Genomic DNA, 11394 nt, shown 5'->3' with positions numbered 1-11394 from the left:
CCCTCCCTCCCTTCCTTCCTTCCTCTTTCTCTCTCTCTCTTTCTTTCTTTGTCTTTTCTTTCTTTGTCTTCTCTTTCTTTCTTTCCTTCTTTCCTTCCTTCCTTCTTTCTTTTCTTTCTTTCTCCTCCTTTTTTCTTCCTCTCTTTCTCCTTCCTTCCTTCCTTCTTTCCTTCTTTCCTTCCTTCCTTCCTCAAGGTGTGTTCTCTTCCTGTAGTTTCTATGCCTGAATACGCATGAAGAATTAGGAGGGAAATTATGATCATGCCTGAAAGACATTGATAAAGCCACCAGAGAGGAAAATACAGGTGCTTTAGTTTTATTTTCAGGAGAAGAAAATGATGGCAGTGTTGATAATACTGATTGCAGTACAGAAGGAAGCATAATTGGGAATGGTAAAGAGTTTAGATAAAATTTGGAACTCCTACAGAAGAAGAAGCACACATTCTTTCACAGACAGGTGCATTGATGATAGAATAATTTCTCCCAAGGGAGAGATGAGAATGCCATTGTTCAGGTCATTTAAGACAAACTAGAGGAGGAAAAAGCTGTCATTATTTTTAGTTTGAAGAATGTCCACAGTGTAGTTAGGCACAGGACAAAAACCTGTCCAGCCCCCAGGTTCACAGTCCGTGGGATGAGATGATACTACCTGACACTGAGTTCATCACCTCAGGCTTCTTTGAGACATTAAGATCTCTGTCCTAGTTTTCAGGACCTTATTAACTGTTGAAGGCTTCAGAGGGTTAAGGGGGTAGGAAGGGAGAAATGGAAAGGGTCCCCCAAGGAAAGGGAGAGACCACCTAGTGAAAAGGGAGACAAAAGGAATCTGGACATAGAACAAAGAAAGACTGGGAACTCTGGGGAGTGTGGAATGGGAAGAAGATTGGAAAACCAAAGAGAAAAATAAACAAAAATTCAGAGTCCTGGATTATGTGAATATCCAGTAGGCAAAAGGAACATGAAAGATAAATTCATATGGATCAGCACAAGTGGAAGATGGTGTATCTGGTGAGTGAGGTGTACAGTGCAGAGTGGGAAGAGAAAGGGTTTAATTGAGTTCTATGCCTGCTCCTTCCCTTCGTCCCATCCTTGGCCTTAAGTTTCTGGCTTCATCCTTGACTTCTCTCCTTAGTAATGGTCTTGGGTGGGATATTGGTTCTCTTCCCAAGGAATTACCCCCAAAGCATTCCAGTTCAACCTAATAAATATCTACTGAGTCAATACAAAGCCTATGGCACCATAGGGCATACAATGATAAATACAGAATGAAAAACATCTCAAACCTCTAGAGATATCAGAGGTCATTCAACCCAAACTCTAGTCTTCACTTGACCATCCCCTGGTTTCTGCCTGACCACACGAAGTGATGGAGAACTCACTACCACTCAAGGAAATTTATTTTATCTTTAGAGAACTCTATTAGAAAGATATTCCTCACATTGAGCCAAAATATTCTAAATAAGATAAGTTCCATTCTCTGACCCTACTTTCACATCTTGATGTTACACAGAAGGAATGCAGCAGCTCTTCTCTTTGACAGCCCTTCAAATATTTGAAGCTGTTATGTTCCCTTGAGCCTTACTTCTCGAAGCTGAACATCACCAGTTACTTTGATTGTTTCAAATTAATTCCCTTCTGGGCTCGGCCACTCTCTCCTGAATGTGCTCAAACTTATCATAAAGTGCTTAAAGTGTGGGGCCTTAAGCTCTATACAATAATGCAGGTATAGTCTACCTACCTCAAAGTTGAGCAGGACTGCTTCCTTTGGGACTCCATTCTCTTTCAATACAGCTTACGTTCCCTTGACTTTGGCAATGTTTCACTATGATTCATATTGAGCTTATTGTCAACTTCGGCTCATACTTTGTTTTTGGTTTGAGATAAGGTATCACTCTGTCACCCAGGATGGAGTGCTGTGGTGCAATCATGGCTCACTGCAGCCTGGACCTCCTGCCTGGGCTTAAATGATCCTCCCACCTCAGCCTCCTGAGTAGCTAGGACTACAGGCACATGCCATCACACCCAGCTAATTAATTTCGTTGTTGTTGTTGTTAGAGATGGAATCTCACTCTATCACCGAGGTTGGAGTACAGTGGCACCATCTCGGCTCGCTGCAACCTCCGCCTCTCGGGTTCAAGTGATTCTCCTGCCTCAGCCTCCTGAGTAGCTGGGACTACAGGTGCCCACCACCACGCCTGGCTAATTTTTTGGTATTTTTAGTACAGAAGGGGCTTCACCATGTTGCCCAGGCTGGTCTTGAACTCCTGAGCTCAAGAAATCTACTTGCCTTGGCCTCCCCAGTTCTGGGATCATAGGTGTGAGCCACCGTGCCTGGCCTGAGAGTGCCATATATTTTCAAACGTAAATCTGTTAAGCTCTCTCACCTTTTTCATTCCTTAGAATGGTACCTCAAGGCAACACCAGAATGTCCTGTCAACACCCAGAATGCCCGACATTCGGCAAAAGTTTCTTTTTCTTTAAGATGGAGCAGGATTGTCAATACTCACATTTAATATGTTTCTTTTATTGCAATCGTAGACAAATTTGATGACCATGTCTCCTCTATCATTATCCAAGTCATTAGTAAATGTGTTGAATAGGATTAGTCTGAGAACAGAGCTCTGACATATACCCTAAGAAAACCTTCCTTCATGTTGTCTTTGATGCATTAATGAACATCTTTGGGGTTTAACCATTGAGTCAATTAATTCACCAGCCTACATTGCCTGGTGTTCTACAAGGATTTTATTAAAGAGTCTATTAAATGCCTTGATTCAGTTCAGATATTCTCTCTTACGTTTCCTTGATCTAAAAGCCTCACAGCCTTGTTGAGTTAAAGAGCAAGACCAGCCTAACCAAGTTTGTTCTTTGTAATTGCTATGGACTAAATGTGTTATCCCACTCCCAATTCGTATGTTGAAGCCCTAACCCCCCAAGTTGGGGCCTTTGGAGGTAATTAGATTTAGATGAGGTCATGAGGGTAGAGCCCCCGCCCCTGATGGATAGAGTTCTTATAAAAAGAGGAAGAGTCATTTGAGATCTCTCTCTCTGCTTGAATGAACCAAGGAAGAACCATCTGAGGACATAAACCGGAAAGGAGCCATCACCAAGAACCTGACCATGTTGGCCTCATCCAGACTTCCAGCCTCCAGAATCATAAGAAATAAACATTTGTTGTTAAGGCCACCCAGAGAGTGGCATTTCATAATAGCAGCCCCAAATGATAAAGACGGTGATTCCAGACTTACTCCTAGTGATCAATCACATCCTTTTCTAAATAATCACATACCTATCTCTTAGTGATCCAATGGTCACTTTGGGGGCCACGCTCATTTGTTTGTGTTTTTCAGAACTCGCATTATTTTCCCCTTTTGCAAAACTGGAATGCCATTTGCCTGTCTCTGGTCTTTCTTTGTCTCTCCCTACACAGTTCCTGATAACATGAATAACAATATGGAGCTTTTACCCATTGCTATCTAAATGTTTCCTGGCATCATCCTATTTTTGGCCTGTACCATGTCTGAGTGTTAGTTTCCATGAGTTTACTGACTCCAATGTAGAAGGGTATTTCCTTTGACTTGATCTAAAGCTGCTTGCTTTAGCATGGAAAGGAGGTGCTGGAGCATCTCTGGAATCCCCCTATAATCAATCTAGTGCCAAACAGAAGTTCTCAGGCCAAGTAGGATACTGGCTGGTCTTTAGGAAATGAGAGATGAAGTCTCATTCTCTGGGACGTTTACTGGATCATGCCTAGGCAGACAGGCTGCTGTGTGACCTTCACGGCAGCCCACAAAAGAGGAGCAACAGGGTGCATCTAGTAGGAAACTAGAACAAAGGCAAACTCGAATATGATACAGATGGGGTGGAGGAGTGGTTGGCTGGATTTGAGAAGAACGAGCGAGCAGAGGACTGGCGGTGTGAGAAAGATGTTTTTAGTAGCAGTATTTTTTTGTTCACTTTCAACTAGCTTTTTGAAAAATGGAGAATGTAGTACTTGCACGTGGTAAAATGTCAAAAAGAATAAAGACTATACAATAAATTAAGAAAATACATATCGTTCTCTCACTCTGAGGTTTCTGCTGCTTTTTGTGTGTCCTTCCAAAATGTCCTATGTACGTACAAGCCTATTTTGTATATTCAAAATATGCAAAGATATACACGAATACACCGTTCTGCATTTTGCTGTTGTTTTTCAGAGCAGCATACATAGATTTACTTCATTTTGTTTTCATTTTGTTTTACATCTGCACCATGTTCTGTTGTATGGATGTATGGTAATTTTAACAGCAGTGCTTTGAGGAAATGAAAACAGAATTTCTGCCAAACCCAAGGCAATAATCTTAACGTTGAGGTGGAGGGAGTAAATGACAAGTGTTACCAGATGTATATTTCAAGCTTCTTACGCACCTGTGGGTCACATCAACATGCCTTGCCTCAGTTTACCTAGCAGGAAAAGAATAACAATTTGATTTTAGTGTCAAAAACCACAAGTAAAGGCTTCTTACCTGTAGGACTTGGAAAGAACAGCTAATAGAAAGATTCCATATTAATATTTTCTTATAATCAAAAGATGGGGTACGCACAGAAAGAAACTCTTACTCTGACCCTGAACTGGGCTGATGCAGTTCATGCATCTGATGGGTTCCTATGAACAATTATTTGAGAACTGGGCAGGCCTGGGCTGACCAACCTTATCCAGGCCCATCATTGGACCTGCCAGAAGTGTACTGGAAGGTGTTTAACAATCAGCTCTCCACAAAAACAAAAGCCCCGATTTGTAGCATGTGCCAATTTCCATGGTGCAAATACATCCACAGTGGCTGATTTCCAGCTGCTGGCCTGGCATTGCTGGCTGCAAAGTTGGGGAGAGATGGCATGATTGGCCCTCCCCAAGCCTCATGTGCTACCACACACCTCTGTGGACTTCAGGTTTCGAGGGTACCTGCTCTCTCTGGACTCCACAAGGGACACCTCACATCTGTGAAGGTTACAGTCAGCAGGGGTGCATTAGGAGAAAGTCCTTTAAAAACGCAGGAGGAATATTGGGCCTAGCCAGGAAAATAGGGCCAGAAGGAGAAGGGAGCCAGGCCGCAGAGTCCTGGAGGCAGACACTAAAGTGGGGAGAGGTCACCTTGGGCCTAAGCCCTGTCCTCAGAATCCCCAAAGCAACTGACTGCAGCTGTCTTTCTCTACTTTGCATAGGCACCACTGTCCCTTCATTCTTCTTCCTCTTTGCCTCTTTCTTCCCTTCTTCTCTCGTCCTAACCCTTGTATATGTCTTGGACTTGCTGATAGCCTGCAGGCTCCACTGAGCTCTCTGGAAGCTGCTGAGGGCACAGGAGAGAAGGTGATTCGAGAAGTTCTCAAGGAGAATGGTGTGTAGGGAAAGTGGACAATTAGCTTTCAATCACATCTCGGTTCTAGTCTCTTTTTATACTACCTGCCATCTATGGGAAGCATCCTTGGGCCTCCCTCCTGCCCTGTGGTGCAGCACGGGTCAGGATCAGATGTAGGGAACGCTTTCTGCACCCCTAGGCCTGGTGCTTGGCAGGTGCAAGGCCTCACCCTGGAACCCCATTCAACCTCACCTCCAAAAGGCTCTCTGGCAGAGGCAGGTGCCAGACAGCTTGTGAAAGTGAACAGGACCTGGCACAACTTTCTGCCTCTCTCTTGAATGTCTCTGATGGCCAATACCCTGCAACTGAACTGATGATGGCCCATCTCAGGTGAGTGCTGAATTTCAGTATTCTGTATGTGGATGCTTTCAAGCCTCTTCACTGGGTTTTCTCATTTCCATGTAACACACTGAGATGTACTAAGAGGCTTAACCCAGGAGCTCTGAAGGGAGTGACTGGCAGGACGTCTATTGGTGCCCAGTCCTGACCAGCATGAGAGACTATCATGCATCAAGCATGCCTCTCTGTGTCCTTCTCATTCTAAAGCCAAGTGGGCTCAAATAATAAGCTTAAGAGGTTAATGAGGTCAAGGTCAGAGGAATGATATCTTCCCTGCAAATCACTGTATTTGTTATCTGGTACTGCATACCAAATCCCTGGCCTAAAACCATATCTTATCTCTGCTCCATGATGTCTGGGACCTCAGTTGGAAGCTTCTGAAGGCTGAAATCATCTGAGGGCTGAACTGGGGCTGGAGGATGGGCTCCTAGGGTGGCTTGTTCATGGGGATGGCAAGCTGGCACTGATTGGTGGTGGGTAGGCTCAGTTTCTCACTACATGGCAGGTCCAAGGGCCTCAAGAGACCAAGCTGGAAGCTAAAATGTGTTTTTTTGACCTAGCCTTGGACACTGTCACTTCTTGGTCAGTTAAGTCAGCTCTGATTCAGTGTGGGAGCAGACTGCATGAGGGCATGAATACCTCTGGTTGAGAGTCACTGGGGCCATTTTGGAGGCTGGCAACCACAGTCACTTAGAACAGCTTACACTCAGACCACCTGGCAACCATCTTGTAAATGTGTTACCAGGCAAGAGCCTTCAACCCATCAGAACAAATCCGTCTTCATCACAAGGAAAACAACCTGAGGCCTTTCTGTTATTTGCACCCCAGTCCGAGGGGACAAGTGACTCATTTAAACCAGGCAGTGCTGAGAGAGAGGTACCATGTGGGAGACGTGAACTGTATCCAGTCCTTGGAATTCAGGCATACTATGGGATCTTGTGCCTCCCAGGACTTCACCCCCAGAAGTGTTACACTGAGGTATTTCTCCTTTCTTGGTGTAGCAAGACATGGCTTTGGCCAGATCTGGGACTCTGTTGTTTCTGGCCAATGGAGTTAGGTCACGCCACCTCCCTCCCTCCATCTCCCCTTACCTCACAATATCCTCTAACTTCTGGTTTCTGTGGTTAAAAACACAAGTTTTGTTGTTGTTGTTGTTGTTGTTAGTTGAAAGAGAAGGAAGCACTCTGGAGAGGGGGCAATGGATGAAATGGTCTGGGGAAGAAGGGGGGTAAGACTCGGACCATGGCAGGCATGGGAGTTGTTTTGGCACCCAGAAGATCCAGATCCACAGTGTGTGTGTGTAGGAGGAGAGGGGTGTCCTCCCTACTTAAACACCAATCCCCTGGTGTGGCTTGGAAAGCCATGGCACTGCAGCAGAGCTTGCCATGTCCAGCAGTGCAGCCTCGTGGAGGTGCCCTTACAGAAGGCAACCACAGAGCTGGCAATGCAGAGATGTCCTCCCATCAAATGGCTCATGGGCAGTGGATTTCCAAGAGGGTACTCGTGGTGAATGAAGTGGTCAGACTTGTTTCTAAGCACAGGGGGTCTCTGACATAATGGGAAGAGACAGGGAGGGGTTTCTCAGTGGTGGCCAAAGTCTTATCTGAGCAGAAAAGGCTGGGAGTTGAGATTCGGATGTTAATATCTCTGTGCTCATTTGCACCCACATGCTAGGGAAGCCTGGAACAGTTGGGTCTCCTAAGAATACCCAGCCACCAAGTTCAACCTACTAGTAGGCACTGTGGTGACACAAGGATGTTCCTCCCCTCATCTTCCTCGAAAGGCAGTCACTTCTCCTTTCTGCTTTACTGTTCCATGGTCCAGTCTCGAAGACAGAATCCTTGGCTTAGAGGTCCACTTAGTCCTTTAGGAGACAGAGGGAAGAATAAGTTAGTTTGAATGGATTGAGAATCTTGAGAGCTGCTGCCCATGCCTCGAAGTGGCAGCATTCAAGAAGGATGCAGATTAAAGCCTGCTGGAGTGTGCTGTGGACATCTGGTGACATATGCAGAAAGCAGGGGCCAGAGGGGACCCTGACCTCACCCTTGTCACTGCAGAAGTCTCCTCTTGCCTCCTCTGCTGAACTGTGGGATACTGATGATATTTCTGCTGTCCTGCAGGTGGCGCCACAATTTAGGTTTTTAAGCTGCTGACTGCCTGCCTGTGGTTTCTGTCCAGTGCAAGGTACAAGACCCAGCCATGAGGGCAGCTCTTGGGGAAAAGAAAGTGTCTCTCTAGCACCACCAGGCTCTGGTGATTTATTTAACGAGCAAATCTGGCTTTTATCAACTTAAATAGCAGCACTGTTCCTAGGCTAATAAAATGGTGGTAGTTAAGTGAAGGGAAATTTAAGGGTTTCTTCTCCTCTTTCCTATTAAGCTAGTCCTTTTATTCAGCCGTGAGAGATGAACCAATACTTTTTCTGTCTAAACCCAGCAATAAACCCCAACCCAAGTCCCACAAACATAGCTTCTTTAGAAAACAGGACTCTCTGAAGCAATATGCCAGTTAGCTTCTCCCTCTTGTGGCCATGGGTCCAGGCAATGACATAACCAGCTTCACGACCAGGCAAGGGACAGAGGGAGTGACTCGCAGAGCCATTGTCAGTAGGGGACAGCTAGATGGTCCTACTTGTGTCTCCCTTAGCCCTCATCAGTTGGAGGGGGTAGAAGAGGTGTGAGAGCCAAAAGAACTTGTACTTAATGCAGAAACACATTTTGAACTGTGGTAAGGTGCTGCCTTTGCCTGTGTGTTTATTCATGGGGTGGGGACAAGATAGCAGAAGGCCTACACTCATTGTATCATTCTATTTGAAAATAAAAAAGATACATTTGTCTGGAAAGTGACCCTAATTCCCTACATGTGTTTTGTACCTACCTTTGAGTTTCAAAGCACATTAATAAGATGGTATATCCTTTGAATGTCATTGCAACTCTAAGGGGCAAATGTGTCAAATGAGAGATGAAGTATCATTGAGAGGACGTGACCTGCTCTGAATTATAAAGCCGATGACAGGACCAGAAGTAGGACACGTGTCTTCTAACTTCCAATGTAGAGGCTCTACTCATCCCACCCCATTCCATTCTCCTAACTTAAGGGAGTCAATCCAATGGACCATCACTGAAAAAAAAAAATCCTCTACTGCGGCTAATTTGACCCTTTCTGCTCCTCCTTCCAATAATATGATAACTGCCCCCTTCAGTATGCCTTTCACCGTGTTATTCAGTGAAAGGAAAGCAGGGAAAAGGCAATTTGAGATATGGCCCCATTAACAACAGAGAGCTGGCTGGGCCCCTCACCTTCCCATAGCTGGTCCAGCTTTTTGCTGTATGTCTTCCCTGTCATTTGGCTCTGTTATTACTCTTCAGGCACCACATGGCATTCATTTCTCTGAATGAAAATAAATGACACCACACACTAGGCAGGAGATAAAGAATAATAAACACATTTTATTTGCTACCTCTGAAAAAAAAAAAAAGAAAAAGGTCTTTGACTTCCCGTCTATCCATCAGGAAATGGACCTGGAACTCAAGCCATATTCACACACACACACACACACATACAAACACACACACGCCTGATACGAGGAGGAAAAAGACAATCAGATTGTATTAAAAATACATGCCAGAATGACTGAGAATGGAGACAGAGCTGTTTTCTCACCTTCCCCCCTTCCTTTCAGCATTTTATGGCATATTGAGTGGCCAACAGATATTCAGAAGGAGTACCCCCTGCCCTGCTTTTATTGAACAATATTCCTTAAGTAACCCATTAGGGACTTTCGTGGGGCTATCTAGGCTCTCACTTCTGGGAATGGACTGTGATGGTCCCATGTAGCAATTTTAAAAGGGGCACCTAGAAGCAGTGCCAGGATCAGGTGATGCAAACCTTACATGGATCTGCGGGTGAGGGGGCCTCCTTCGATTTTGTATCCTCAGTGCCCGGCTGGCCTCATGCTAATCCCAGTCTTGCACAGAGAAACATTTGGCCCTCGGCTTCCTCCACCCCAGAAGGATGTCCAAGAGGCAGTAGCATTGAGTGATTTTGTTATGTGTGTCTCTGGACTTCTGAAACTAACCTGATATTGTGTGCTTTATCTAGAGTCTGGGATTCAGGGTTTCTGGGAAGAGTGGAGCCAGATCAATGTATTCATGTGAGCTTAATAAGATAACTCCTTGCTGCTTTCTGGGCCATGCAATACTTAGCAGAGAACCAGAGACTAAAAGGGCTCCACGCTGTCTCCTGGAATATCCTTTAACCAAAGAATCAAACATCTGGTTTACTCCTCATTCTGGCTTGGTTCCTCTTCTCATTGGTGAGAGCAAAGTTTCAGTGGGGTCCTCTATGGGTGGGCCAAGCCTGACCTACATGTGCTGCTCACCTTGGGGCTTATTTAAACTATCATCTCACAGCTCCTTTCAAAGGCTCCCCAATTCACACAACTTTGATTTCTGTGAGAATATAACCCATATAGGGAGGTATAGGAATTTATGCCATTATCAATCATGTCCACCTAATAAGGAGGCTCTGAGATGTTTTGATGGGAGGGACAGTAATGAGCAGGGAGTTGCTGGGTGTGAGGACAGGGAAAACTAAAGAAGGGACAGGAGAGAGGAGGCCAAGAGCCACTGACTCCTTTAGAGGGTCGCCCTTGATGGTTGCCTATCCCAGGGAATGCCTACTGGACACTGCTGAAGGTGCCACTTCACTGAGACTATGGTGGGAGCGGGGATGAGGATGAGGGAGGTATGCACAGAGTTGCAATAACAGGTGTGGGAATCCCTTTGGGTTCTCTTGGTGGGTGGGCCCATTCCTAACGGGATCTAGGCAGAGGTTTGGGAGGTAGTGCCACCCACTCCCCATCTCCACTGCCTAAACCAGAACCACATGGTAATTTCTTTCTTTGGACTTCAGAAACCAGCCTGATGTTGGCATGGTCTGTTTTGGATGTAGTCTAGAATCTAGGGTTTCAGAGAAGAGAGGAGCCAGGAGAGCCGCTCAGTATAAACATGACTGGAAAAGTCAGGTTACCAAGCCAGCTCTGGGGCACTGACCACTCATGTCCTCTCGTGCAGGCCTTGTGCCCTCAGTGTCCTCGGCCTCCTTGGGTGCCATGTGGGGGTGACTTGGTGGGGTGTTGGGAGGGGTTCTGAGTAGGAATGGGTGTATGCCTCGGCGTCAGTGTGCGCTCGTGTCAGCTCTGAGCACCTGAGGGTGCCTCCGACGGCCAGCGCCCAGAGCTGCACCTTCTGAGGCGGCTGGGTGCCTCCCTCTGAGCGCGCGCCTTGCGCCCGGGTCACCCATGTATGCCCCCCTCTCCGCCCCACATCACCACCGCCAGGGTGGCTCCGTGCGGGCGGAGGGGACCTAGGGGGGTGTCGGCAAACATTGGTAGGGCGAGAGCCGGCGAGCCAGGCGGCGGCGGGTGGGAGAGTGTAGGGAGGCGCCCCCTGCCCCCTCTGCCGGCAGCTCTCCCTCGGTCTAGATGTCAGCCGCGAGCTCCGAGCCAGCGAGAGCGAGCCAGAGAGGGAGCGGCGGCGGGCGGCGGGCGGCGGGGAGGAGAGGAGGCGAGGCGAGGGAGGGAGGAAGGGAAGCAGGGAGGGCGGGAGGGAGGAGAGGAGGACCCAGAGAGCGCCAGGCAGCTGGAGTTTTTGCAGCG

The 11394-nt window shown here is 46.7% G+C and overlaps 1 protein-coding gene across 1 annotated transcript in view; it reads left to right on the top strand.

The window, feature by feature from the left end:
• Positions 1-11394, top strand: part of PLXNA4 (plexin A4) — a 516386-nt gene that overhangs the window by 56019 nt on the left and 448973 nt on the right. The gene's annotated exons all lie outside the window — the stretch shown is intronic.

This window comes from Colobus angolensis, unplaced genomic scaffold (genome assembly GCF_000951035.1).
Source record: "Colobus angolensis palliatus isolate OR3802 unplaced genomic scaffold, Cang.pa_1.0 Scaffold2, whole genome shotgun sequence".
Lineage (NCBI taxonomy): Eukaryota > Metazoa > Chordata > Mammalia > Primates > Cercopithecidae > Colobus > Colobus angolensis.
The sequence above is the reverse complement of the archived record's forward strand: the minus strand, read 5'-3'. Positions and strand labels throughout refer to the sequence as shown.